Source organism: Oxyura jamaicensis, chromosome 6 (genome assembly GCF_011077185.1).
Source record: "Oxyura jamaicensis isolate SHBP4307 breed ruddy duck chromosome 6, BPBGC_Ojam_1.0, whole genome shotgun sequence".
NCBI classification, from domain to species: domain Eukaryota; kingdom Metazoa; phylum Chordata; class Aves; order Anseriformes; family Anatidae; genus Oxyura; species Oxyura jamaicensis.
In genome coordinates, this window is record NC_048898.1 from 8,855,078 (window position 1) to 8,880,889 (window position 25,812).

The following is a 25,812-nucleotide window of genomic DNA, read 5'->3' on the forward strand; positions in this document are numbered from 1 at the left end:
GCAGAGGCAGGTAATAGGGCTCCAAGGCTGGTTTTGAGTTTGACAGTTCCAGGATCAAGTTATGATAGTGTGATAAGGATTATGTATCCAACCAGTGCTATTTTTCAGTATCTAAGAATGTTCCTCTCGAGAACCTGAAAATGTTTTTGCTACTTATAACAAGTAGGGAGGAGCTACAGGCAGGTCTCAGTTTATTTAACAAAACACATGCATACACACACCCCCAACCAACCAAAGAAACCCCACCTCCCCCAGACCAGTTTGCTGAACTCTGCATTTAAGAACTGGTATCGGCATTGAACAAATTGCAGCGTATTAGGTTCTGTTGACAGAGAGATAAACCTTACCTCTGAGTGAGCATGCAGGCAAGGAAAGCCCACAAGCTCTTCATTCATCATAAAATAACCTGAGGCCATTCTGTGTTTTTGCAAGCCTTGGCAGGACTTAGCAGGGATGCTGTCAGGAGTTCTTTGCTTTGGATCACATGTATCTGCGTCCCGTCGTTGCCTCCATGTGTTCCCCAGTCCCTTCTCTGCTTTTAAGAAAGACCAAGACCCATGTAGTCCAAACTAGTTGGACATTTTGTTGGCTTGACAGTCTAAAACTCATTTAATCAGATTACTGAATTACCATAAAACACTCTTGTTTATTAGAGACAGACATTCTGTATATCAAAGAACTTGAGCATTTCTGGGTCTCACCTGACTTCCAGACATACATGCACAAGCAAAATATGTTACAGCATCTTGAACTCACTCATTCCTGGGTTTCCTGTAACTTCAAGGTTGTTTGTTTTGTGTTGTTTTAGCTCTTATCCCAGATATTCTTTCTAACTAAAGATGAGTTAGATTATGGAGATTCTTACACTAAACTAATGGCAGGCATCTGCTCTAACAACTGCCAGAATATGATTGCATGCTTCTTTGATCAAGATTTAGTTGCATTGCTTAGATCTTTCAAGTTCTGTTTTCTTTTTAAATATAAAGAGCTGTAAGCTTGTTACTGAGTTGTGTGGTTCTGTATAAATTACTCAAATACTTGTTCTATTTCAGTTTTGAGAATATATTGATGTGAGAAGGAATGTGCAAGAGCACTGCTTTTATGCAGCACAACTTCTATTTAAACATTCATTTGTTTCTGCTCGCTTTGATAACTTCTCTTGTTTTATCTCATGACTCTTTAGAGCTGGCACAACCAAGTCAGATGTTCTAATCTTCCTCGTATGCTTGAAAGCTGTTTCCTGACTTGCAGTCGTGTATACTTGAACAAATCACTTGAAGTAAATGCAGTGGTGTATCTGGGTACATGCTTTTTCATGCGGAATCTCCTTCTGCTAGAGGAAAGCTGAGGAAGTCACCCGTTTTTTGACCCTGTGATGAGCTGGTAGAGCCAACAGTTAGAAAGGCTGTGTACGGCTGTGGGACAAAGTGAGACATTCATACAGAGGGATCCTGCTGATGCCTGACAGTGTCATTCTGTGTCAATTTCATTTTTTTTGCAAAACTACTTATGAAGAAAAGGATGGTTATTTCAACCTTCCTTATACGATGTGGCTTATTAGGAAGGGGCTATGTTCTCTTTTGTTTTAAATGCAGCATCTTACAAATTCAGAAGACTTGAATCTACAGCCCCTCCATTTTTCCCCAGTTGTTCCCACAGTTGCATTTGAGGTTTAAACAAGCGGAAGTGGTCATGACTGTATGTATCTTGTTCTTTTGTAATCCTGTTTAATTGCATGGTATTGGTGTTGGAGTTTTAAATGATAAATATTTGTGTAAAAACAGGCAAAATATTAATTATCACTCTTTTATAAAACACTTGAGGGGAAAAATGACTTCATCTGTCATTTCCTTTCATTTTGCTCTTGTGCAGCATCTTACCTTTCTTCACCTGAACAGGGAAGTTGCTACCCCAAATCTGGATTATTTTTTGTTTCCCACACATACTTTGGAAACTACACATTAAAATCTGTCAGTACTCCCAAGTGTGTCACATTCTCATCACATGGAGAATGCTGAAGTTCCAGGAAATCATCAGTGAGCTGAAATTCCTTTCTGCAAGGAAGAAGGAAATTAATTGGCCTTCGGGTTCAGTGGGAATGATGTTATGCTGAGAAGGCCAACCTGAAAACTGATGCTTCAGTCGTATATCTATTTAAAGTATGAAACTATTCTGTGGAATGCTCCCTTTGGTGAGACCCATAAGTCATATGCAATCTTGTCACTTAATTGTAAACCTAGATGAGGCTGAATTTCTTCAGAGCCCCGGAGGTGTTTGTCTGGAGTTAGGCCCTATTCTTGCTGAATCTTTGGGGTTCGGAAATGCATGAACTATGTTCTGTATAATCTGCATTGTTATACAACATTAAAGCACAGGACTATATGAGGTAAGATAATCTGACAGCCTTAAATGGAAGGCTTTACTGCTGTCCCCTGAATTTCACAATGTTGATTGCTGTTTTACAGTTTTGTGAGTTGCTTGGGCAGCTGCTCTGTGGAGTAGGATAATACGAAAAATCTTCAGCTGCAGTTCTGCTTAGGAGTCACAGGGAAGGGAGAGTGAAAGTGGTCTGTATAACTTTATAAAATAGATGTCATGCATTTGAAGTGTTAATCAGCTGAGGTTCATATGGAGATTTAGCATAGCCTGTAAAGAAGCTACCAATGTTAAACATTTCAGTGGTTCCTTTATTTCTCTTCATATTAATCCTGGTTCTTGCTTGACAGTTTAATAGAATCCAGATGGTTCTCAGTGTAGAGAGGGGCAGAGGTTAGCTCTATATTTGAACTCCTTTTGCATTTTTCCTTTCTTAAAACAAGAATTTTATTCGCTTATTTGGATAGAAAGTGAAATACCTAGGTTAAGGAAGCATGGAAAGATGCTCTGTTTTTTTAGCTCTTGAATATCCCAGAAAGTAATAATGAAGCAGCAGTTACTTAGGGTAATTAATCACTTAGTGTGTCTGTACAATTTATTACTTGAGCTTTTCTGTTAAAAGACTCAAGTTACAGGGTATAATAGTGCATACATCTGAAATAGCTCTACTTTAAGCTTTTTTCAAATATTATTTTTGTAAAAGCCTAAATATTAATTGGGAGGACAATGGTGGAAGAGAAAAGATCTTCCCATGATAGTCCTTGCTCCATGCAATGGAGTTTTGTCTCCAAGGAATTCAGAGTGGTCCTGTACATGGGTGTGCTTTGCTTGGTTTGCTTGGGCACAGTTTTCAGGTGTGAGGAATTTCATTTTAGATTGCTTAAGGCAAAAGGAAATCTATATAAATTTCTACCCCAGTGTGCCGTAAGTGCACGTAACTGCAGTATATCCAGCGTGTCTTCTGGCAATGAAGAATTCACTGCAGTCATGAGTGAATCAGTCTGTAATTGATAACTCGTTTGAGTGTATTTCCTGTTTGAATTTAGATGAAATTCAAATGTCAGCTGTTGGCTCTTGTGCCTCTGCTAAGTAGAAAAAGCTGCTAGCGTCAGTTTTTCTTCCTTTGTTAAAGAGAAGTCACATTAAAGCCTCAACATCAGGTATCTTAAGTTTCTTTCAAGGAAGGAGGCAAGCCTTCCAGAACTAAAAGAAACATGAAATTTAAAGCAAACAAACTTCCTGAGCAGTATAACTTACAGATTATGTATTTTCCTGATGGAGCGTCTCAATGTTGATGGGAAGCTTTTATATTATTTTATTACACTGTAGGCTTCACTGTTAACACTACCAAGAACTACGTTAATGTTTTATCCTTTCCTTAGAGTACGAGTCCACATGGTTATACCTACATCCTTGCAGATGGCATGCTTTGTCCGACAGGAAATCCAAGGAGTCGTGCTTCGTTAGATGAAGGGGATTCTATCCCCCTTCTCTGTGTCCCAAGAATAAGTGACCTATAGTTTGGAGTGTGTTTTGCTCTAAAGCAAATATTAAAATTTGTGGCCATATTTCAGCATGCCTTTTCCACCCCACGTATGCTTAACTGTTTGGCTGAAAAACAGTTCCTCCCACAGGTACCTTCTTCCATGGGCCTTGTGCTGTTCTCTGTAAAGCGGTGTGTCTTCTGTAGGCACAGTGGAGAATGATTGCTTACGTTCTCTGGGTCTGTCCCGGAGCACCCTGTTCATCCAAAGCCCATAGGACAATGGTGCAGCCTCTAGATTATTGAATTAAAAATCTGTTTGAAGAAAAGTGTCTGACAGTTACAATTCACATTAACATGCCCCCATTGTTAGTGTGGTTAAAGATGCATGCAGAACACCAAGCAGGTTAGACTTCTCAGCAGGCTTAAGCAGATGAGCTCTTTTCAGCTTTAGCGGTAGCAAACCTCTGGCTGTAGAGCTTTGTTGACAAAAACCTCATCGTGGCTGAAGAAGCTGAGCATCAGGTAAATCCTGCTTGTGGTGCCTAAGTCCTTTCATGGATTACATTTAAAAATTCTTCGTAAAGTTATTTGGTCCAGGATATAGCCAGTCTTTTACAGTATTTGTTCACAGATGGGTGGTCTTGCCATATAAAGTGAACCTGTTTCCAAGCAGTTGTTCTCTGTAAGTGACCTGTCACCAGTATTAAATACAATTTAATGGAAAAAAAAAAAAAAAGATTATTTTTTTCTTCAGTTCCTTGATGAAAGCACCAGTAGTCCTGTGCATTTGGAGAAGAGAATTTGAGACTGATAGAAATTATTTACAGTTACTTCTGAACATATAAGTCAGTAGGACATGCAAGAGGCCAGATTGGAAATTTAGATAATTATTCAGTGTCCCAGAACTTTGTCTTAATTTTTCTTACCTTGTATTTGTCTAAGCGCTTAAGGTCTCTTCTGTATGTTTTTTTTTTTTTTTTTTCCCCCCCCACAAACGTGTCATTAGGTCAAGTTGAAAGGGTCCATGATTTGGTGGCCAAAGAACTACAGGCATAAAATGTTCCAGCACTCTGAATTGTCAGACTTAATAGTTAAAATGGCTGAGGATTTTGGGGCAGCTTTGTCTCTGTGCTGAGTTACCCATGTGTATTACTTCCTGCATGATGCATTACCTTCCTCTAACCTGTTGAGCTCTGTTTGAGAAGTTGAGGGCATGGCAGCCTGATAGTTCAGACTTGCAAATCAAGTTCCATATCATCATGCAAATGGTATGGGGTGCAACATCTTTTTGTGGTCATTTTTTCCAAGATTCTAATGAGTAAAAGGATGAATTAGCAGGATCCATTTTATTTTATTACTCAGGATTTTTCTTCTAATTTCCTTAATTCATTTTGTTCTGAAATAATTTTTGAGGAATTTTCAGGGACCAAGATTACAAGGATAAGTCCCTAGTGCAATCTTTTAAATCAAATACTTTTGATTCCATAATTATTACTTTTTTTTTTAGAGGTGATGTATATACTTACTTTAATGTATAATATTTTAAAAAAATAAATAAATACTGTTTTCTGGGGATGGGACTAATAATTGTCTGAATAAGAAATCAATCTTACCTCATTGGGAAGGGTTGCCTGAAATTATGACACCATTTTTTAAACAGATGAAGGAAAGTCCAGTCCACTTGCGATCAGATGAAATCAAATGCTACCAAGATAATTTCATACAGTTTTCTGGGTTATGAAGCACATCATCACTTCGCCTTACCAATAGAAGTTGAAGGGTTTTGTACCATTGATTTATGAAAAAATGGCAAAATTTTTAGTTTTGTGTCTTCTTCGCCAAAGATGTATAGTTTTTTTCTGTAATATCAGTTAATTGCATAAAACCAGACCATCCCTTAAGATAACTGTGCAGAACATTTTGTGCTGGAGGAATATCAGATCCTGACTTCCTGAAATGTTATGCAGAAGAATCTACTCTATAGACTGTGGAAATAGTTAAGTTTCAGATACATCACTTAGAATAAATTCTGAAGTAGTCTAGAATAATTTGCAGTACTTTTATATGCCTTTCTTTTCTGGGTTTGTTATGCCACCGTAATGTATGTTAATGACTAAAGAGAGCAGGGGGCTGGATGGGATCTCTTAGCTAAAAGCTATTGTCTGCAAAAGGCTCCTGTCCTTGGTTGTCTGCTCTAAAAATTTTTGGAGGCGAGTCTGGTGGTTCTCTACATGGCCTATCACTATTTCACATGAATGTGTTTGTATTCTGGGAAATACGGGTGGGTCTACTGGGAACCAAACTTACATATAATGTTCTTATTCCAGCTGTTGAGTCATCTGTATCACCAAATCATGCACGGATCTCTAGCAGCTTCGAGCCTCCTGATCTGACCATCCTTATAATAGTCAGCTTTTTCCAAAGCAGTATTGATAAGTCATAACTAGTCTGAAGGGAAACACTTTGCAGTACGTTTTAATAAAATTTGAGTGTTGATTAAAGTATGACTAACCAGTTACACAAAATAAAGTAGCCATTGTGTTACTAGGAATTACATCAATAGGAGTCTAAATTTATGGTTTAGTATATAAATACAAACAGTCTCCTCCATGTTATTGGTGTAACGTGAACTGCATGAACTTAATTCATACTTCCCTTGCTTTAATAGTCACTGCCAATTTTAAGAGTTAATGATAGTTGACTGATTCTTTTATTTCACTTTACAATGGTGGAAACAAATGCAAATTTTAAGGTTTATATGTTTAGCTGAACAGATTTTATTGGGCAAGGCAAGAATTCTGTGTTTTTGTGCCTCTAATGCCGATAGGATTTTGGTTTCGGTAAAGGCCATTTAATGGAGTATGTGTATTTTTCTAGCTCCAGGGGTGGACGATTAAACTCTGTCTCTGTGCCAGTTGCTAACTTCTGCACCTTAAGGTTTCCATATTCTTTGTAAGTTGTTATCATCATTGACAAAAAAAACAAAAACATTATGACTGACCTTGAACTGCTTTCTGTGTGTCAGATTTAAAAGTAGAAAGGCTCATACCATGGGCCTTTTGTTGTAGAAGGCCAAGCTAAGGCTGAGACACAGGTGCTTACATGGCTTTCAGGGAAGAACACTTTTTAGCTATTAAAAAGTGGTTTTATGATTTTAGAATAAAGTTATTTTTAAGGGCTCTTACCATACATAAAGTCTGTTTAAGCTGCCAAAAATACCTGTGTATATTCTCACATCTTAAGGAAAAAGTAGTAATTTTTTGAGTTTTAGCATGTCTTGTTTCCCCCAGGAGTGATAGACTGCGATCCTGATCGTTAGCATGTAGTCCCTTTTGAAGGCCGTGCTGTTTTCTGTTGGGAAAACTTCTGTATCTGATGGGTTTGCTTGTGGTGGAGGCCTTTAACCCTTCTGTGTGTGTGTTTGTGTGTGTGAGAGATTCATGGTTTCTGTGAAGATTCTGTCACCATTTCCATATGGTCAGGACTGCTGAGGTGATGGGTCTGACTATGTTTTTGGTATGAAAGTACCTGAAAAAGGGATGGATGGTTTTCATGTACCAGGTTTTGTTTTTTGTCTTCAGCTGATTCAGGAAGTGTGTAAACTAAGAGGAATGTTCTGTAAGTTTAAAGGCAGTATTTTGATAGTGTCCAAGACCATGGGACTTTGAAGTTGTGACGTATGTATATAAATGTAAGATACAAATATATAACAAATACAGAAAAAAATCAAGGCATTCCTGAAAATCGTTATCACATTTGAATCACTCTATGAAAAGGCAGATTGAAGGAACACTTGACCTTTTTGCAGGAATCTTGTGGGAGGAGGAAAAGGATCACCTAGCTAAACATGGCCTAGTGGTCCTGCTGCATAGGCAGAAGCTAGATTTCATTGGTGCTTTTGTCAGAGAGAAACTGAAGTCCGGGCAGCGTTCCCAGGATCAGTATTATGATAAGAATGTGCGCCTCTAGGTCTGTGTGCCAAGTGATCACATATTATTGTTACTTTCATCTGCAAAAGGCAAACTACTAGCCAAGTGATAGGGCCCACACAGGTTTTGAAGCACGTCGAGAAGTTGACTATGAAATTTGATTGATGACTAAACAGCCCAGAACCTGTTTTTGATGACTTTCCAAAATTTAGGGAGACTTACTAAGTACATGGTATCGCACCTAGCCATGTTTTCAGCGGCGTCAAATGCAGTAGAAGACAGTGTTAATTGTGAGGCCAATACAATGCTGAGAGCAAGCTTCGACTGTGGATAGGGGAGCTAGCTTTCTGTTGGGTACCTCCAAAGTTGAGGTAAAACAGTTGAGTTTTAGATCTCTTAAAAACAGAGGCACTTCTCAGGACTGTTTTGGGTACTTGGAGAGCTGTGATGAAAGAAGTGCTTGCAAATAAAAGTCTCTAGTCCAGTTGTTTTAGTAACAAAGCTTGGCAAGTCATATTCTGGCTTGACTTCTTCATGGTGATGCTTCAGAGCTGGGTAGTTCATCAAGCAAGTGCTGCAGGCTGATGGGATTGCCTTTGGGGATGGCATACTACATAACTGCTTTTGATTCAACAGCAGGCTGTTGTCAGATAGCTTTTAGCTGCAAAGTATAGAGAGTCAGCTGATATGTTTTCAATCTGACTCATTGGACCTGTGGATGAGGAACATTTGAGACAAGTGAAAGAAATACTGAGGCTTCTTTGTGAGTGCAGAGCCTGCTTGCACAGCAGCTAAAGATCAGCCTTCGGGTGACTTCAGGTGATGTAGCTAGCTATGCCAGAATGAAATATTCAAGATATCCTGCTAAGGAATGAGAAGGCTTAAACTTTCTGCTATCAGAAATTGGATCTGTTAGGACGAAGTAAAAGCCTAGTGGAATTTTCTAGCCCTACTGCCAAAGCAGACTTTTGTTATGGGTCTAAGTTAGTATCGCAGGAGGTTCATGTCTGGATTTTCATCGTGGCCCCAGTAATAAATTCCTTGTGTCACAAGGTCTTCTGGAGGGTGCAGTGCATTGCAATTTATACAGATTCATGTCACTGTGTAAAATGCATCCTCTACTTCCTGTTTGTCTGTTACTGCATGCTATGGTTTCACTCAGGAGTTTCTGTTCTGATCTTTCCAGATAGGCCCCGGGGCAATGATTTTTCAGAAGTTTGAGCATGTAGAACACTTTGTCTTGTATCTCAGCAGGAAGCTCAGATGATGACAACAGAAACGCGTAACAAGCGCAGAGTACCAAGCTGTGAAGCAGTGTGGGTCCTTCAAATACTACCTACTTAGCATGTCTTCTGCCTTTGTGTAAGTTTGCCCACTTGTAAGACCTCATGAGTAAAGCCTGAGGATGTTCAGGGACCCTCTCCCATATTTACAGGGAGAGAACAGTGTGAGATGTGATGAAGAGTGCTCTAACACCTTCTGAGTAAAAACTTACGTGAATGTCCTAGGCCTAGTCCAGTGGTCTAATTTGCAGCTAACGATCTTCATAATAAAAATATTGTTCCAGAAGGAAGAAGGCTGCAATCTGCCGATAGAGAAGGGCTTTTCCTTAGAAAGAGGGAGATCTGACTTAAAGAAAAGCTGATGTATTGTTTTTTTTTTTTTTCAGTTGTACAGATTTTCCCTATATTTTTGGTCAGACTAGAAATGAAAGGCCAGTTGAGATTTTGAACTGGTGAGCAGCGCTCGTTGTCCTACCTGCCTGCACATGCCATCAGCCAGGTTAGATGAGTACTTCAGCTGACCCGTTGATGTTTAAGTCTATATTATTTATATGCAATATCTTGTTTTCATCAAACTGTTTCAAGGTAGTATTTTTGAAGTTCAGTAAATCTGCCCACAAATGATAAAAAGTTTATTTTGCCATAAGGTATCCATACAGTAATCAGTGAAGATGATGAAATCCGCGCTTTCTGAGAATAACTTGCAAGTGCTAAAAGATCAGTGGTATCGTAAGCTATTTTGAGACTCACATACAGATGTGAAATATGACATGTAGTGCTGGAATATCATATTGTTCCTTGAATTTTAAATACCTCGCAAGAATAAATTGGTGGTTCTGTATTAAAATTCAAGGGAATGCAGCCAGGCTTAAAATTAAATTTTAAAATCGGTTTGCATGCAGATACAACCTTAATGAAGTAGGACATCAGTCAAAACTGGCTTGCCTCAAGGATTGGATAAATGTGCTTGAACCATTTTTCAGGCTCTTATTTCAGAACTTGCAACCCGGTGTCTAGAGGCTGCATAAGGTTATTCAACCTAAGCATCAGTTTATTTCATGTAATGGTCCCATATATTTGGAAGGACTGTTTGCTCTCCAAGATCCTTCAGTGTTCCACTGACAAAGCCATCAAGCCTTGGGTGTGCTGCAGGCAATATTGTATTTGCTTTACCAGTGTAGTGTGGGGTTCTACTCACATGTAAATTCGTTGAAAAAGTTTTCCTTAAGAAATTCATATTCTTGGATGTGAACTTTGAAGTAGGATTTGGAAATTTGGTATGGCAGCTTTCCCTTTAAAATTCCACTCAAATTTCATGGCTACAGTAGACTTCTCATAGCAGTATAATCACCATTTTTGAACTGTTTTTAGCTTATAGGAGCTCTGGCTAAATTTGCTAGTGGCAGTCATGAGACTGTTGACTAAAGCATCTTCAACAGTCACCGTCTGGGCTTGTGGTATATTTTATGCATACCTAGATTTAAAACAAAAAGCCTTTCTTTTTTTTGACTATAGTTTACCCTAGAATGGATAGCTTTGCTTCTGAGACCTCTCCTGTCTGTTAACAGAATCATCAGCTGGCTGTGAACCCTTCAGCACTGCTTACGTGTTGCCAGCACCACCTGATTTCCTCATTCTCCCTTTGCTGCAACCCCAAGTATGAAGTGATGAAGGTTATTGCCCCTGTTGTTTTCTATCTGTTATCGCCCAAGCCTGTGATCTGAATTCACAGGAACCTCGAAACAAAGTTCTGTTTCATAAACTGTGATAAAGGTATGACTGTCTGAATTGGTGAACCCTGCAGAAGTGAAGCAGTGGTGGCTGGATTAGTTAGGAGTGAGGAAGAAGTAACTGGAAGCTGGAATGAATTGACAAGTCTTTAACCCATCATCTGTACCAAAGAATCCTTCTATGATCATGTACTTAATTCCAATGAATTACTTTAACTGGTATGTTACTTTAAAGTTGCTTTCTAAACTTGTGTTCCTTAAATATGCATAATTTTGCATTTAAAATGCACAGCTGAGTTACAGGAGCTTAACAGAAATTTCTGTGCAACTAGTTGCACTTTTACCCTTCTGTTCCTAAGATCCATAGTAAGCCAGTTTCCATTTAAAGGTAGAGCCCTCCTGAATATCCTGTCCTTCATTTGTACGCCTCCGCTGTGCCGACCTTTCCTGTCTGTTTCTGGTCTAAAAGCTGTGGTGGTTATTCAGCTATAGATTTGTCAGCTATTAGATGTTTACAGCCGTATAGGAATGCCCCTTGTCCACCTCTGTTTTGTTTTGCTCTAAGATTTCTAATCCATGCTGAAGGTTCCTTTTTTGATTCTTTTCAAAATACAGGATAATTTTCCCCAACTGCAAGATGTAAAAAGGTGTGTTTATGTGGAACAGATCATCAAAGAGAAATAAGGTTAACAGAGCTGAAAACAGGTGAGGCAGTTGGGGTTGCAGGAGGAATGACTTGGAGAAACAAAGCCAGGGAGAGTCAAGTGCCAGGAAACTTCATTCGCATCGAGAGTAGTGTAGACAGGTAGGGGAATGAGTTGGATGTGGCCCTGGAGCTGGAGGACCAGGAGCTATTGCAAAGGGAAGCTGATTCTAGAGATAAGCAGAACGACAAGAAGGAGGAATCCACAGCCTGAGTCTGGTTTCTGCTCCGAGCTTTGCCACTGCAAGTCCCTCCATTCTGCCTGTCCTGCTCAGGGCTGTTCATTCCTGCCCCGCGTTAGCAGGAGAGTCCTTCCTCCTGCCGAACGAGCCTACATCAGCTCACGCTGGGTGCTCGGATTGTTCCCTGTGGCCTGCTGGTGTCTGCAAAGTTACAGTTCTTTGGGTTAGCTAGTATATTATAATTAGTATATTAATGTCATTCAGACCTTTTCTTTTCTTTAGATTGGGGGACAATACTCCTGAGTTAATAGTGTACAAAGATCCTAAGTTTAATCTTAATGATGCAAAAATTTCCAGATAAATCTGGATTCAACATGTAACTAGTGGCAAGGGCTGTGAGCCTGTGTACTCTTGAATTTGTTGGTGCTTCTTGCAACCATTGTAGCAGACGAAGTTCTAATAAAATGAAGATGGAATTGTGTGAATAACTTATTAAATAGTTTTATTGGTTATCAACAGCATTTCTTCTGGGAAAATGCCATCAAGAATGACACTAAATATTCTGAAAAACGAATCCATTAATAGTTGAGCATTTTGGATAACTATAAATATTTAAGTCAATTGCTTTTTATAAAATTCAGTATGTTCTTAAGTAGCATTTCATGCTGATAAAGAAACTGAAGAAATAGAACACAGTGAGGTTACTCCCATGAATTAATAATTAGCATTAACTTCACTCATCTCTGAGGTTTTGTAGTTGTCCTTTTAAAGAAGGCAGACATGAATTTGGAACTGATGCAGAAATTCGGAGAGTCAGGGAAGAGGCTGTGTCCACATTACACAGCAGTGTGGTGTAAGAGAATCAGATCTGCCAGGTGCTGAGAACCTGACAGCCATGCTATACAGTTGGTGAGGGTTTTCTTTCAAACCAGTCCTCCTCTGAGTCTGTGGCTGAATTCCTGCGAGCGGTTGGAGCATATACGATGTGCTTTCTGAAACTTGTTTTCTGATGTCCATGTACCCAAAATAAATCTTCATGTGCATGGGGGCTGCCTTGCTGTGTGAAGTAAAGGGAGGAAAATAGGGGTATTTGGGGGGATTGGTTTCTGAAGAGCGCTACAGATTTGAATTCAAATATGAACATACACAGTTGTGCGCATCAAGAAGTTCACAAAAATTATTTTGTTTGTTGAGAGAACTTGGGTATCTGATACATGGGAGTAAGATCAGGAAATTCAATGAATACTTAACAGAAATTAACATTTACTAAGAATTTTCATCAGTTTGGGAGTTTGGAAAGAGGACATGGTTTAAAAAAAAAAAAAAAAAGGACCAGCAGTGTTCAGAAATGCCTTTACAAAGCAGGCTTTTTAAATAATACAAAGTGGTCTTTGTATAAATCAGATATTAGATACAGGGGATTTGGCCATGTTGTAAAAACAGAAAGCACACTGACCTTTTTCTGTTTATAGTCCTGTCTTTTGGAGTCCAACAGAAGGTGAACTGGAGTCTTGATGAGAGAGAGAGAGATGGATTTATTTTGTAGACGTTTTACAAACTTGCTTTAAAAAAGCAAAAACATTCCCCACAAACACCTTTGCATGGCAAGAATGTTTTTCCAATTCTACCGTGGAAGAAATAGCAATCAAGTGTCAGCCTGTCTGCTCAGTGGAGACAGTTGTCTTTAAGAACTGCTGCTATCTGATATTCAGGATGGTTTCGGGTTGCCATTTTACACAGATTTATTATTTATTACCAGGACTATTAAACCTCAGTGTGTTAGAAACAGTGCTTATAAATGGACATGGAGACAGAAGTATCCTGACCTTGTAATGGTAAAGGTCCTTACAGAGCTTAGAAAGGAAAAGATTAGAGAGGTGGACACTGAAACTTTTCCTCTGCTAGAAATCATGTTAGGCTCATGATTCATCCAGTACTGTTGGCTTCCACGCTCAGAAATAAGGCATTAAATCACTAGATTATAAGATTGGTTGTATATTTTTTAACAGCATGTCTGGGTTGCTGATGTTGGAGCATTTGTTACTTTCAAGGTTATCTTTGCAGTTTTAAGACTAGAAGTTCTTAGTAATAAAATTCTAGTATATTTCTGAAAGCTTTGGATGATGGAAGCATTCACAAATTGTGACGCTGTGATAAAATGGGAAGAGCTGGCAATATGTGCCGTATGCTCAAGTTGGAATCTAAGTAGTAAAGCTGATAAGCCCAAATTAGCTTTCCACATAAATGTTTAAAATCCATGGGACTTGACAGAAGTCAGGCTTACTACGACTGTTAGAATGCAGGGTAAGAGCCTGTTCCTTGCTTTCCTCTGACGCTTGAGTGTAGGCCAGTTCAAGAACACGAACAAAAAATGAAACCCACCCTATTGCCAGTATTTTTACTTTTTTTTCCCAAACTTCTTGACTTGCTTTTTCTTCCCAGGAACAGTAATACCTTTGTGTAGCTATGATAAACCTACTGATTATTCCTCCATTTTTTTATTATTATATTTTATTTACTATTCTATTTACTTTATTATTACTATTTTATTATTATATTTTATTATTCTCTGTATATGGCTCATTGTGTACCACAGCTAATGGGGTGACACGAGTGGAATTTTGTTGTGAGGCTTCAGTCTTACAGATTGTTCTGTGTTTAATAAAGATTGACTTGGGCATTGTTTTTTTTGTTTGTTTTGTTTTGTTTTGTTTTTTCCATTGGAGTCACCACACCATGTGTCCTCTAATTTGTTGCATAGTCTTAAAAACAAATAAAGTTGGAGAAACCTAGTGGCTTGTTAATCAGGTTGGTGCAGGCCAGGTGAATCAGTGTTGTTGGGAGAGATTAGAAAGGCATATTTTCATAAGAAAACAATCTACAGGGGTTTTTAACATCCCTCCTCCCAAGCATCTCCCTTCATCAAGGACAAATGTGTATGTAGTAGAAATAAAATTTAATTTAAATGCTTTTTAGTATCAGTATTTCACCAATATGCTGCAGCTGTACAACTACTACAAATGTAAGTGTCTAAGAAATTTTTTTCTCGGAGCAGTTCATAATAGCAGAGGCCTTCTGTACTTCTGGATATCAGTTTCTGCAGTTTGCGTTATGTACTATAAACTGTCAATGCAATTTCTTTGGATAACGCTTAGATTAAATTCTCTTCCTGTTTTACAGATTGATAGAAATATGCATTTCCGTAGTATCACCTTTGAACTAATGAAGTGGAAGTACAGATGAAAACAGTCTGGAGGAAGCTTGAAGTACAATACAGTTTCATTCAGTTTCCTAATTCTGAGGTAAGGTAAAAGCATGAAAGTTGTATTTTTAATGTTTCAGGAGTAAATATGCATATAATAAACAGCCACCTTATCTTTCTTTAAATTTTTTTTGAACCTTTTATGCTGATAACAGAGCTTTTAATACCATTCTGAAACAGCTGTTTGATCTAGTTCTGTTCAATGTTTTAGTTACAAAAAGAGAACAAACAGTGTCAGCTACAGAGACCTCTTTTATGGAGATATATTGGAAAAAAGTTACCGTTCCGTATCAGTCAAATTCTATTCACTGCAACCTGTCCAGTCACAATTATTAGTAATCCTTTCATTGAAGTAAATGACTCTCTATGCTGCGAAGTGACGTGCCAGTTGGGCATCTTGTCTTCTGGCATAGTGCTTGATGGGTACAAAATTTTGTTATGCTGTTCTTTTTATTATTACTGCTATTAATAACATGTTTTTTCATGATGAATTCCACTGCCTTGGTAACTCAGTCATTCCTGTAATTGTGAGTTATGGGTATGGAGGTGTGTTGTTTCAAATTTGCTGCCTAGTGGTGTCTAAAGCTTTTTTTCCTTTATGTAATTAAGATGTACAAATATCCTGAAACATCAGATTTCTGACTCATTTCACAACTCTCTTCTGCAGCATTAACTCTGTTTCAAGATAATGATCACTGGCCCTCCTACATCTACATCTAGTTTCTCATTGTTCTAGTTTTGCTAGAACTTAGGCAATGCCTACATACAGTGTTTAAGATGTGATAGTGTTGGCCCTTCCTCTCACTTTTTCCCATTTGGGTAGAAACAGGGTTTCATAACAGGTGAGACATCTTCAGAGACTTATGCCCCCAAGATTGATCAGTTGTCCTCTGTTCTTTCTTAAAAGAAGTTTGTGTCTCAAATTATTGTAGTCCTGTAGATTGTGGCCCCTGTTACAAACTGGCATTAATCCCCTTTTCAAGAAAATTAAGTTCACTTAAAGCAGGATGATGCCTCTTCCACTTACAGAGATTAGCTGAGGAAGGTTAATCAGAATTCATATATTTGACAGATATAACCTATCCATCTAGGCATTTATCCTCTTGTGGAACTGTAATTTTAGAGAAAAAGCTCCAAGGGAAAGATGAGCATTAAATTCAGGTAACCTGTATTTTTCTATTGCTGAGTTGTTACTCAAAAGTAGTAACTTCCTGTACACTATAAACAAATTAACAAAGGTATGAAGTTAAACTTGTGTTGGCAAGTGTAAGATTTATAGTCAATCTGCAGTACTTCAGGTGAGGAAGATCTTAATCTGGTCTACATTGAACAAGTCTTGATGTATGTTAGCTTGATGATGTATGTTAGTTTCTTTCATATTTCTGTTTTACTCAGGTTATTTTATGCTTGACAATACACGAAGACAGGCAAGTGCTATTTTTTTTTTGTTTGTTTAATCCATATTCCACATATTGAAGTAAGGGTAATTAAAAAGCCAGTTTTACTGTGCATCTTGCAGCTAAAATAGCATCTAGGACAGATGTAGCACACTTACGTACTGCTAAAAAGTAAAGGGTAGCACTGAAAATTAAAGGCTTTGCACTGTGACAGGACCAAAAATTAATTTCCTCCCTTTTTCTCCCTGTGGGAGGGAGCAGGTAATTTCTCATCCAATGACAGAGACAGTTGAACAACAGATAACAATTATCTTCCTTTTTTTTTTTTTTTTTTTTTTTTTTAAATCAATAAGGAGGACTCTACAGATGTGGCAGTCTTGTAAGGTCACTCTTTTGCCTCTCAAGAATAACAGTTTCTGTTTTCAGCCATGTAATTACAAAAATTTCAGAACTGAGGTTATGGGGAACATGTGCATACTAATAGGAAGCTGTAAACTTTAGGGGCTATTTGTAGCATTACATAGCTTCATTAACCTAGACAGTCTGCTCTGAACACTAGAATCACATCTGCTATTGAGAAGAGTGATTAATGTGCTGTGTTTGCTTAAATCTCAACGTTTCATAAGAATAGAGAATTGTAAGGGGTAGGGTCGTCATAAAATAGTTTTTTCTTGCCCACTGTTCTCAGCAATCCCACTCCCAAAGCATTTAGAACTGATAACAGTATTTAGGTGAATAGTCTTTTAAATTTTAATGAAAAAATCTCACTCCTTTTATATAAGAGATTTGAGGAAAGGTAAATGTTTGGAAATACCAAGTATAGGTGAGCTTTCTACGGAAAGAATACCAGTAAATTTCATTTATTGTGTCTTTGAGATACTGTCTGTATTTTCCTTTTAAGTCTTCTTTTAAAATTAAATGAAAAAAAAAACAAAAAAACCACCCTAACTCCACAGACTACCATCACCTTCCCCTCTATCCATTATATTTTTTAATAGTATTAGCAATAGATGGGGGGGAGGTGTTTTATGGTTTCCCTATAGGTAAATCAGTGATCTGACAAAAAGTAAAATAACACCACTGTTCCACCACAAGATTTCACTATCTTGACACAGCTTGTCCTGTTTTTACTAAAGATTATGGACTTGTAAGTCAACAAGCATGCAAATAACAAGAAAGAGGGAGTGTGTTAGAACCAAATAAAAAAAATGGTTATTTTGCCAGTCGTTTGTGTTCCTACATGTTTTATCTCCTCTTTTTGTACCTTGTAATTTAATTTCAATAGCCAAGTGACAAAGACAAAAGATGAAAAAAAATAAGGTTACAAAGGCCAAAAGAGGGAAAGAACATGAATACTGGATAAGGACAGAGTGTATCTGCCCAGATGTTGATCAGCCAATTTATATACTTTGAGTGAGATCAGCAGTGTTGTATTTCACAGCGTGACCTGCTTTCAGTTGAATTTTTCTAGCCCATTTGTTATTTTGACACCCATAAAACTCTGAGATAGTGAATGCTTTAATCTTAAATATATATCATATAAAAGAAGATGTTAGCATCTATAATTGGAACTTCGTTTGTTAGTTCCTAGGTGGTGTACAGAGAAAAGTTGCAATTAAATCTCTCTATCTCCTCCATGTTAAGGTTCATTGAAGCATATCATAGGTGTCTGACAGTTTTTAAGATCTCAAGATGAGGAATAATCCTAGTTTATTTTAATTTTTAATACAGAATCTCTTGGTAATATGGCACTTCTTGTGGTTTAGCTAATTGTAATTTATTTTTGAGAGTGCTAAATTCTCTTATGTCTTAGGAGGATACATGTCTTTTTTAATTGTAGCTGTGAATTTGTGAAAGCCTTCAGCATTTGCATGATGTAATTGGAGAAATAGGGTTTAGTATTTTCCACCTGATCAGTATGGCTAAGTATGCTTAATTACCTTCTGCAACTAGTCTCCTGTATCGTGTTGTGTCTTTATTTAACATAAAGATTTTGGTTGTGTGATTACACTGTTTTCTTTAGAGTGTTGAAAACTGAACTTGGATTGCTTCTATGTATTTTTTCCACTAAACTGTGATATAGTCCCCTAGTTTGTCTTTCTTCTAGCAAGGCAATAATTAAAAGAAGATTAAAGACTTGTGATACAGAGCTGCTTGGCCAGTAACTTCAGTTGATGGTTTTGGAATAGCTTCCTACTTTTCAGCTTCTAGTGACTGTAGAGTCCAAGTGGTGGTGGTAGAGCCATCTCAGCTCGTGGAACGGAGCTTGTTCGTTTAGTAGCCAGGAACACACGTCAGGTGTCTCAGAACAAAATCTTCAAGTGATGAGATGTTGTTCTTGTAATGATTTTCTTATTAACCATCAAGACTGTGCAAGATCTCCATTCAGTTAGGAAGCTATTATTCTGTAAGGTCGGGGTAGCTGTCACTGAATTTCCTTGGCAGCAAACTATTTGCTCGGAGTTAATTCCATAACAAACAGGCTCAGCCACTGGAGCTCAAACCACGAATGGGAAATGGAGGGCAGTGTGCTGAAAGCATTTTCCAGGAGTGGAGTAACTTGAAATGTGTCCTCTTTTTAATCTGCTGATCAAAACAGGAAGTGCCAGTGATTCCACTGCAGAGCTGCTCTCTTCTGAAGCATGTTGTCACACATTTTGCAGGTCCTTTGGAAAGTAAAGTATGCCTCGTCTGTGGTCAGCATCCTCCTGGCAGTACTTAAAGCCACTTGTCCTGGCTTAGCCCAGGTTGTGCGAGTAGCATGACTATCTCAATCTCAGACAGCTTAAGTTAAGTTAAGAACCCTCCCGATTGCTGGACCTGGACTGTCAGGTTTAGGAAGATCACATTATACTGCCCTACAGTCCCTTTGTTTTTTTATTTTTTAATGCTGAAGCTGTCAGGCTGAGAAGCTACTGTTGAAAGTGTAGCATAACTCAAAGAAATCTGGGCAAGTTCCTATGTAGTAAGAGGAGGCTAAATTTTGTTTTATTTCTGTATCTGAGGATGGGAATTTATGGTAGGATGGAAAATTAATTTAAGATCTTAGAAGAAGATGAGAGAAGTATATAGGGAATGCATTCACCATACAGTCTGAAGACGTTTGTATTAATGGGAATATATTTTACAATGAGATTGTAACATGGATATGCAATTAGAAACATACACAGTTTTCTGTTTTGCTTATTTGTTGACTTGCTGTTTAGATTAAGAATGGTAAGATGTGGTTATCTCCTAAACAATAACATGGCTTGTTTTGTTTTCATTTGAAGAATAGGTTTTGTCTCCCTACTCCCTCAAGGCAAAACCAAGCAGATAAACATTTATTTATGATGATACTGTTCTGAAACATTAAAATATTAGATATGGACTTTTAATCCCCTGAGCTAGGATTGAAAGTTAAGAATGACCTTCTCCGGAGATTCCAAGTTTATAACGTTATGGTAAGCTTCATGAAATGTTAGGTGAAATGTTTCTGAAGTGTTAGAGTTGATAAACAGAATTACATGAAAATAAATCATAGGAGTCCAGTTAAAATACATTTTAATAAACAGTTACCTGTTAACATAGCAAAATCTAAGGTTATTTTAGATAAGGGTCCTTATATAATATCCTTAACGTCCAAAAGAAAAAAAAAAAGTGATAGGGAATTACTAGTTTCCTCATTTCTAATGTAAACATATGATATCCTTTAAAATATTACACGTGAACTGTAGACACATCTTGGTAAAGAAGGCATATTTTTATCATGTCCTTAAAATAATATTCTTTGCTTACAACACAGTACAGGATTTAAGGATTTTGAGTAATTGCATTATTTTAAAACATAAATATTATATTTTGAAATTTCTCTTTGTTAAAATACCTAGATTGGAATATAATCTAATAACAATCTGAATAATAATAGGCAGTAAATATTCATGGCTTGGTTAGTCATATGCCATTTAGTTTAAATATATTGATATTTTTAGAAACAGGATCATCTGATAATACATCGAATGGAGAATTGTCTGTTGATGGCGCAAGTTACTCCAAAAAAAAAAAAAGTTACTCCATGCACATTTTGTTGAAGTGACTTGTGATTATGGCAGTAGTTACTTCTAATAACATGAACCAAATATTAGGATGTGTGTGTATATGGAAAAACAGATGTAAAACACTGGTTCAGCTGTTGGGTGAGCCGCTGTGGTTGCCAGTGCGCGTGGCAGCTATAGATTCTACGCCACTTCTGCTTGTTTATAACTGAGTAAGAAAATGGAATAAAAATACTCAGTTTTCATAATGGAATAGTTTGAAAAAGGGAAACAAACAAAAAAAGGCCTATGAGGTGGCTGTCTGCCAAAAGGTAATACTAATTTAGCTGCATTTCTTAATAATTTTGAGAGCAAGCTAACACGAAAAATGCAAGATTATATAATTTGGGGAAAAATAAAGGAAGTACGCAACTCTAGAATGACTGACGATGAAGGAAAAGGTTACTTGATCTATTTAGTGTAAACTTAAGGAAGGAAAACGTACCTATTCAGGTAGGATGAGCAAACAAATATTTGATTTAGTGGAAATGAGGCAAGCCCTGCTGTCTTCACCAGTACAAGTTCAATGTTGTCACAGTAGGCATTTACTTAATCAAAGTAGTAAGGCAGGTGGCTGTAAAATATTAAAACATTACAATAGATAAGAAATAGAGACGTAGACATCGAAGTCCTTACTGCCAAGTTTCAGAAAAGTGATGGCAGAGCTGCGTTTGGAGATCTGTGGGAGCCTATGTCGCCTTGGTGAAGAGTGAGTGACCTGCCAGAACCAGCCAATACCTGTCCCTTCCTGTGAGTCTAGCTATTGCCACCTCCAGTGCGTGCAGAAAGGTGACCAAGTGGATGGCCTTATCTTCTGTGACATGAGTACACAAGTCGGACCGCTGATTTAGAGCCAAGGTCTTGGTTTTACACAGTCCTCTTGTAATATTATATTACAAGAATAATCATGTGGGTGAGCAAATGCATGGAGGGAGGCAGGAGCAGGGCATAAGTTTTTGCCTATATTTATGTGTTTTGTGTACAGATTTCAGAAAAAAAACAGAGGTTCAATGCTTTTTTTAGTCTAAGCTTCCTGGAAGCTGCGGCTTGCTTACAGTAATGAGGAAGTTATCTTGCATGGATTATTCCATGTTCTGATAGATACAGGGCATCGTACACCCAGGTTTTAAAGGTCTGCAGTTGGTCACACTAATAGAAAATGCAAATCTGTTGGAGACAGGGTAGTGCTAGAGGGGTCATGAGATGATCAGTTTCAACAGTGAAGTTGAGCAGAAGATCCTCCAAGGTGTTCAAATACTGCTACTTATTCAGACACGTAGCTTGAAATTGCTAGTTTTTGAAAAAGGATGGTTTGCTTCAGTTGTCAGGTAAAGCATATGAAAAGCTTTCAGATTAACAGTAGCTGTAACCTGCTGTGGGCATAAAGTCTCACAAAAATAAAGCATACTCTTTCAGTGACTGGAACTTAAAAAAAAAAAAAAAAAAAAAAAAAAAAGGCACCTGAAAAGATTTTTAAAAATTTTTGAACTTGCAAGAGTGACTGACCTTGTTGGTACCAGTGGTGGGATTTATTAGAAATTCAAAATCCCACATGAAGTGAACTATACGCTCAAAAGTGAGCACATTTTCTGATGCCTTGGTCTTGCGTTACTTTTGAATATGTTAATGTATCTGTCAATTTTACAGCTGATCCGTTGACCAGCCGAAATGAATTCTTCAAAAAAATGAAACATTTGTCCCAGTGGGCAAACAGATACTTTGACAATTCACCCCCTCAAAGAAGAAGAAGCTAGTTATGTAACTCAGGTTGAAATTGTAACTCAGGTTGAAACTGAAGGATGAGGAGAAAGTCACGATTAAAAATAAAGCTTTTGAAAAATAATTCTGCTTATGTACAAATGCTTGAATGTCAGATCTAAGCAGAGCAGTTCTAATATGGCGTGTGATGCATTTATACATCTGTGATCTGGGAGGCATGCCTTCAATTATGCTGTGCTTCTTCTCTGTGCCAGAATATCAACAATACTAAAACTGTGCTTCTGGTAGAGTGGATAAACAAAAATAGCTTGCTCTGTGTCATACGCTGTCCCAGGGGAGGTGAGTAGTAGAATGGTTCTAAGCATTAGGGAAGAAGTTGTACAGTTTTCTTGTCAAACTGGAGTTTCGATAAGGCGTGTTCATGTACTTTGTGGCAGCCAATTGATTGCTTATCAAGAACATTTGTGAAGGTGTTAGTATTAATGATCAGTTTCCAGGTTAGTGAGTTTTTGTTTTAAAATGTAGGGCAGAGCTATGCAGTGGTATTCAGTTATTGCAAACTGTTGTAGAGACTAAAATTTTGCATGGATTTAAAGGGGTAGATGGGTAAATTCATGATGAGTAGATGCCTCTGTGGATATTGATGTTATGGGTACGTTTTGCAGCAGAAGAAATGAATGAAGTGGGACATCTGGACAAAAAGCATTCTAACTGTTCTCTGGGTTTTATACTCTTGCCCAAACCACTGCTTCTTGACCTCCTAAGGACACGGTAAGGTAATAGGACTAATCTGCCTCTTCAGTAGAGGTGTGTAAAAATATTGCAGTGGAGCTGTGTAGTAATACCACAGTGTTTCATTTACTGATTTTGTTTTCTGTACTCTTCTTAAGTGTTTAAAAACTGTCACAGAAAAAAAAAGGAATGGAAAAATACTGGGGAAGTGACAAAGGATTGGTCATTACAAGATACTGTGCTGCATTTGCTAGAGATGGTTCCGTAATGATGACTTTTTCTGTCCCTTTTCTTTTTGCCAAAAATAATTCCTTACACTCTTCAAATCACGATAAAAACTTCTTCAATTCATTGAGGTTTTCCTGTAACCCTTTCTTTTCCCTTCACAGATTTAAATTGACTAATCAGTCTTAATTCTGGTTACATTATTGTATGGTTACATTAAGTCACAGTAACCAGTCGCGAAACATAAGTTTTTACCTAGTTTCATCCTTTCCCTTGTCACCTCTTTGTGGACCACACCCAAAACAATTTACAAACATTGATGCAATTTTATAATCTAGAAAGTTCAAAGAGCACTGCTAATGAACCTGCGCCATTTGAGAGGCAGAAATAATCCGTACTGTTTTGTTCTACTAACAAATGAATACACTTGTGCTCTTTTTTTGAGCCCTCAGAAAGTTGCTTCTGAAGTTACTTCACTTATAAAATTATGAGCAGGAAAGAGGAATCTGCTGACAACTTCTTAAAGCAGTTAAAGTAATTTTGTTTTGCATGAGAATTGTCTTTTTTAGTTTCTATCTTGAGAATGTGAATAAATTCAGAAATCAGGGGTACACTTTGTTAGACTTCTTGATATAAAGTATCTTTTAGATCTGTTAAGCACTTGCAGGATTTCAAGTGGTAGAGATGGGAGGAAATATATATATTGAAAGAACAGGATTTGGGGCTATTTCATGATGCACAAGCAAGCTGTGTTTTACTTGAAAGTCAGTATGAATTGCTTGACAAGGATCATGTGCTTGAGCATTCTTTTATCCAGCAGTCCTGTGGAGTGCTTGCACGCAACTGTTGTGTCACAGACACTCGATGCAAACACAGGTTATGGATTGGGTTCATACATGGTTCTTTCCAGCAGCAAGTTGAGTTCTGCCAGTAATACTTAATTTTTGCATTGCATCTGTCATACTTGCTCTAGTCAGCTGTAATGAAAGAAGGACCTGTTACCAGACAGACCTGCCCCAGTGGCTCAGCCTGGTGTTTGAGACATGAAGAATGTCTTTTAAGTTTTGCAGGTGAGAGGGGTGGAGGCTGGTGACCCTCAACTCTTAGACAATTATACTGAAGGTCACTGGTACAGCTAAGCCACCATGAAGTTAAAGTGGGGGTTGCTCTCTGCTTCACCTTACCAGGGGATGCCAATACGTGATCTTGCTGTAAAGAAAGAAAACCAAGAATGAAAACAAAGAAGAAAGAATTAGGAGATTGGATCTTAAATATTTCCGATATGTGTATCTGGATCTGTCAACAACAAAATATTTATTTGCTAGGAATGCTCTGAGGGATTTTTGTTGTTGTTGTTTTTGTTTTTTTGGTGTGTTTTTTTTTTTAATGTTTACATTGAGTGTTGAAAATAGTAGTTTGACAACCAATATCATCATCATCGCAGTGATTCCACTCTTCTTTTCCTTTATGCCTTATTAAGGCTTTTTTTCCTTCCCATTTGTAGATTCGATTTATATTCTCATCATTGAGGCCTCTATGGAGTTCTTCACCTTGACAATAGTTCCTCTATATCCTGTAGCTGCAGGTTTGGGGAAGTTGAGCACTTCGTGCGTAAGACAATATGAATTTCTCTCACTTTCACAGGAGTTGGTAAAAACAGAAAGTTCAGATGCTTATGACACAGCTGGTGCGTGAGATTGTCTGTAATGACCAGTAATAAAACCAGTGCTGTGTCTTGTATTCTGTTTGTTTCTAAAGGACTGTGGCAGTCTCTGAGCAAACTATAAATCTTGCTTCCTGCTCTTTGACTTAGAGAGAAAAATAAATTATTGATAGGGTGTTATATATTGATAGTGTTATCTGAAAAGAGCTTATTTACTTATAACTGAAGCCAGGGGTGGAGGGGAGCTTAGGTTAAACCTCGACTTCAGTTTTATAAGACAGAGGTGTCTAGTTATTTTAGTGCAGTATAAAATGGTAGTAAAAAGTCAAGTATGCTTATGGACTATTTTTGTGGTGCAAATGTACTGGACCATTGAAGTGTGTGTAAGGATGGGGAGGTTAATGTTCATCCTTGAAAAATGAAGTAACTTGTGCACTAACTAGGAGGTGATCAGTGAAAGATAAAGGATCATGAAAGAAAGAAGGTTTTGATAGTGGAGATGTGGAAGGATTACGTGACTTAAATGTGGTCATTGCCTTAACAGAAGTAACGTGGAAAAAGGCAGGATGTGGTGGTTACATGAAAGTCATCTTGAAAGACTGGGGAATAACTCCTTTCCTGGTATATTTAAAATAACCTGATTGCACTAAGAAAAAGAAGTGATGTAATCTCATGAGTACTAATGGGAAATATATTAATAATAAAACTATTAAACTGTAAGTTTAAATATTTTAATCTTACTGTGCTTTCTAGTCGTGCTACTTGTGTGTTTGTTTTAAGTGAATTTTGTGTGAAAAAAACTAACAGTATTGCTTTAGCACTTAACTGAAAGGAAATAGGGGACTATAATTGTTGAAGTATAAACATTACCTTTGAACTCTGTCATTGTCTACTTATTGAAAGATTACAGTGTTTGGATTTAAAAATGTCTTTGAAGCTATATTCGATGAAAGTACATTGTTCAAACTTATGAGGAGTAGTTCGTGTGACACGTTGTTACTCTAGTTATTTAACCAAGCGAATCTACAATGCACTTAGAGTTTAATGCAAAT

At 37.6% G+C, this 25,812-nt stretch overlaps 1 protein-coding gene across 3 annotated transcripts in view; it reads left to right on the plus strand.

The window, feature by feature from the left end:
• The window catches only part of BMPR1A (bone morphogenetic protein receptor type 1A), an 84,531-nt gene that overhangs the window by 22,809 nt on the left and 35,910 nt on the right, over window positions 1–25,812 (plus strand). The window contains exon 2 of one of the 3 annotated variants that reach the window (XM_035330805.1): window positions 14,870–14,996. The exons of 1 other annotated variant lie outside the window; for it this stretch is intronic. The gene's annotated coding sequence lies outside the window, so the exon portion shown is untranslated. The remainder of the gene's footprint in view (window positions 1–14,869; window positions 14,997–25,812) is intronic. One more of the 3 variants, XM_035330806.1, reaches the window with a different exon arrangement.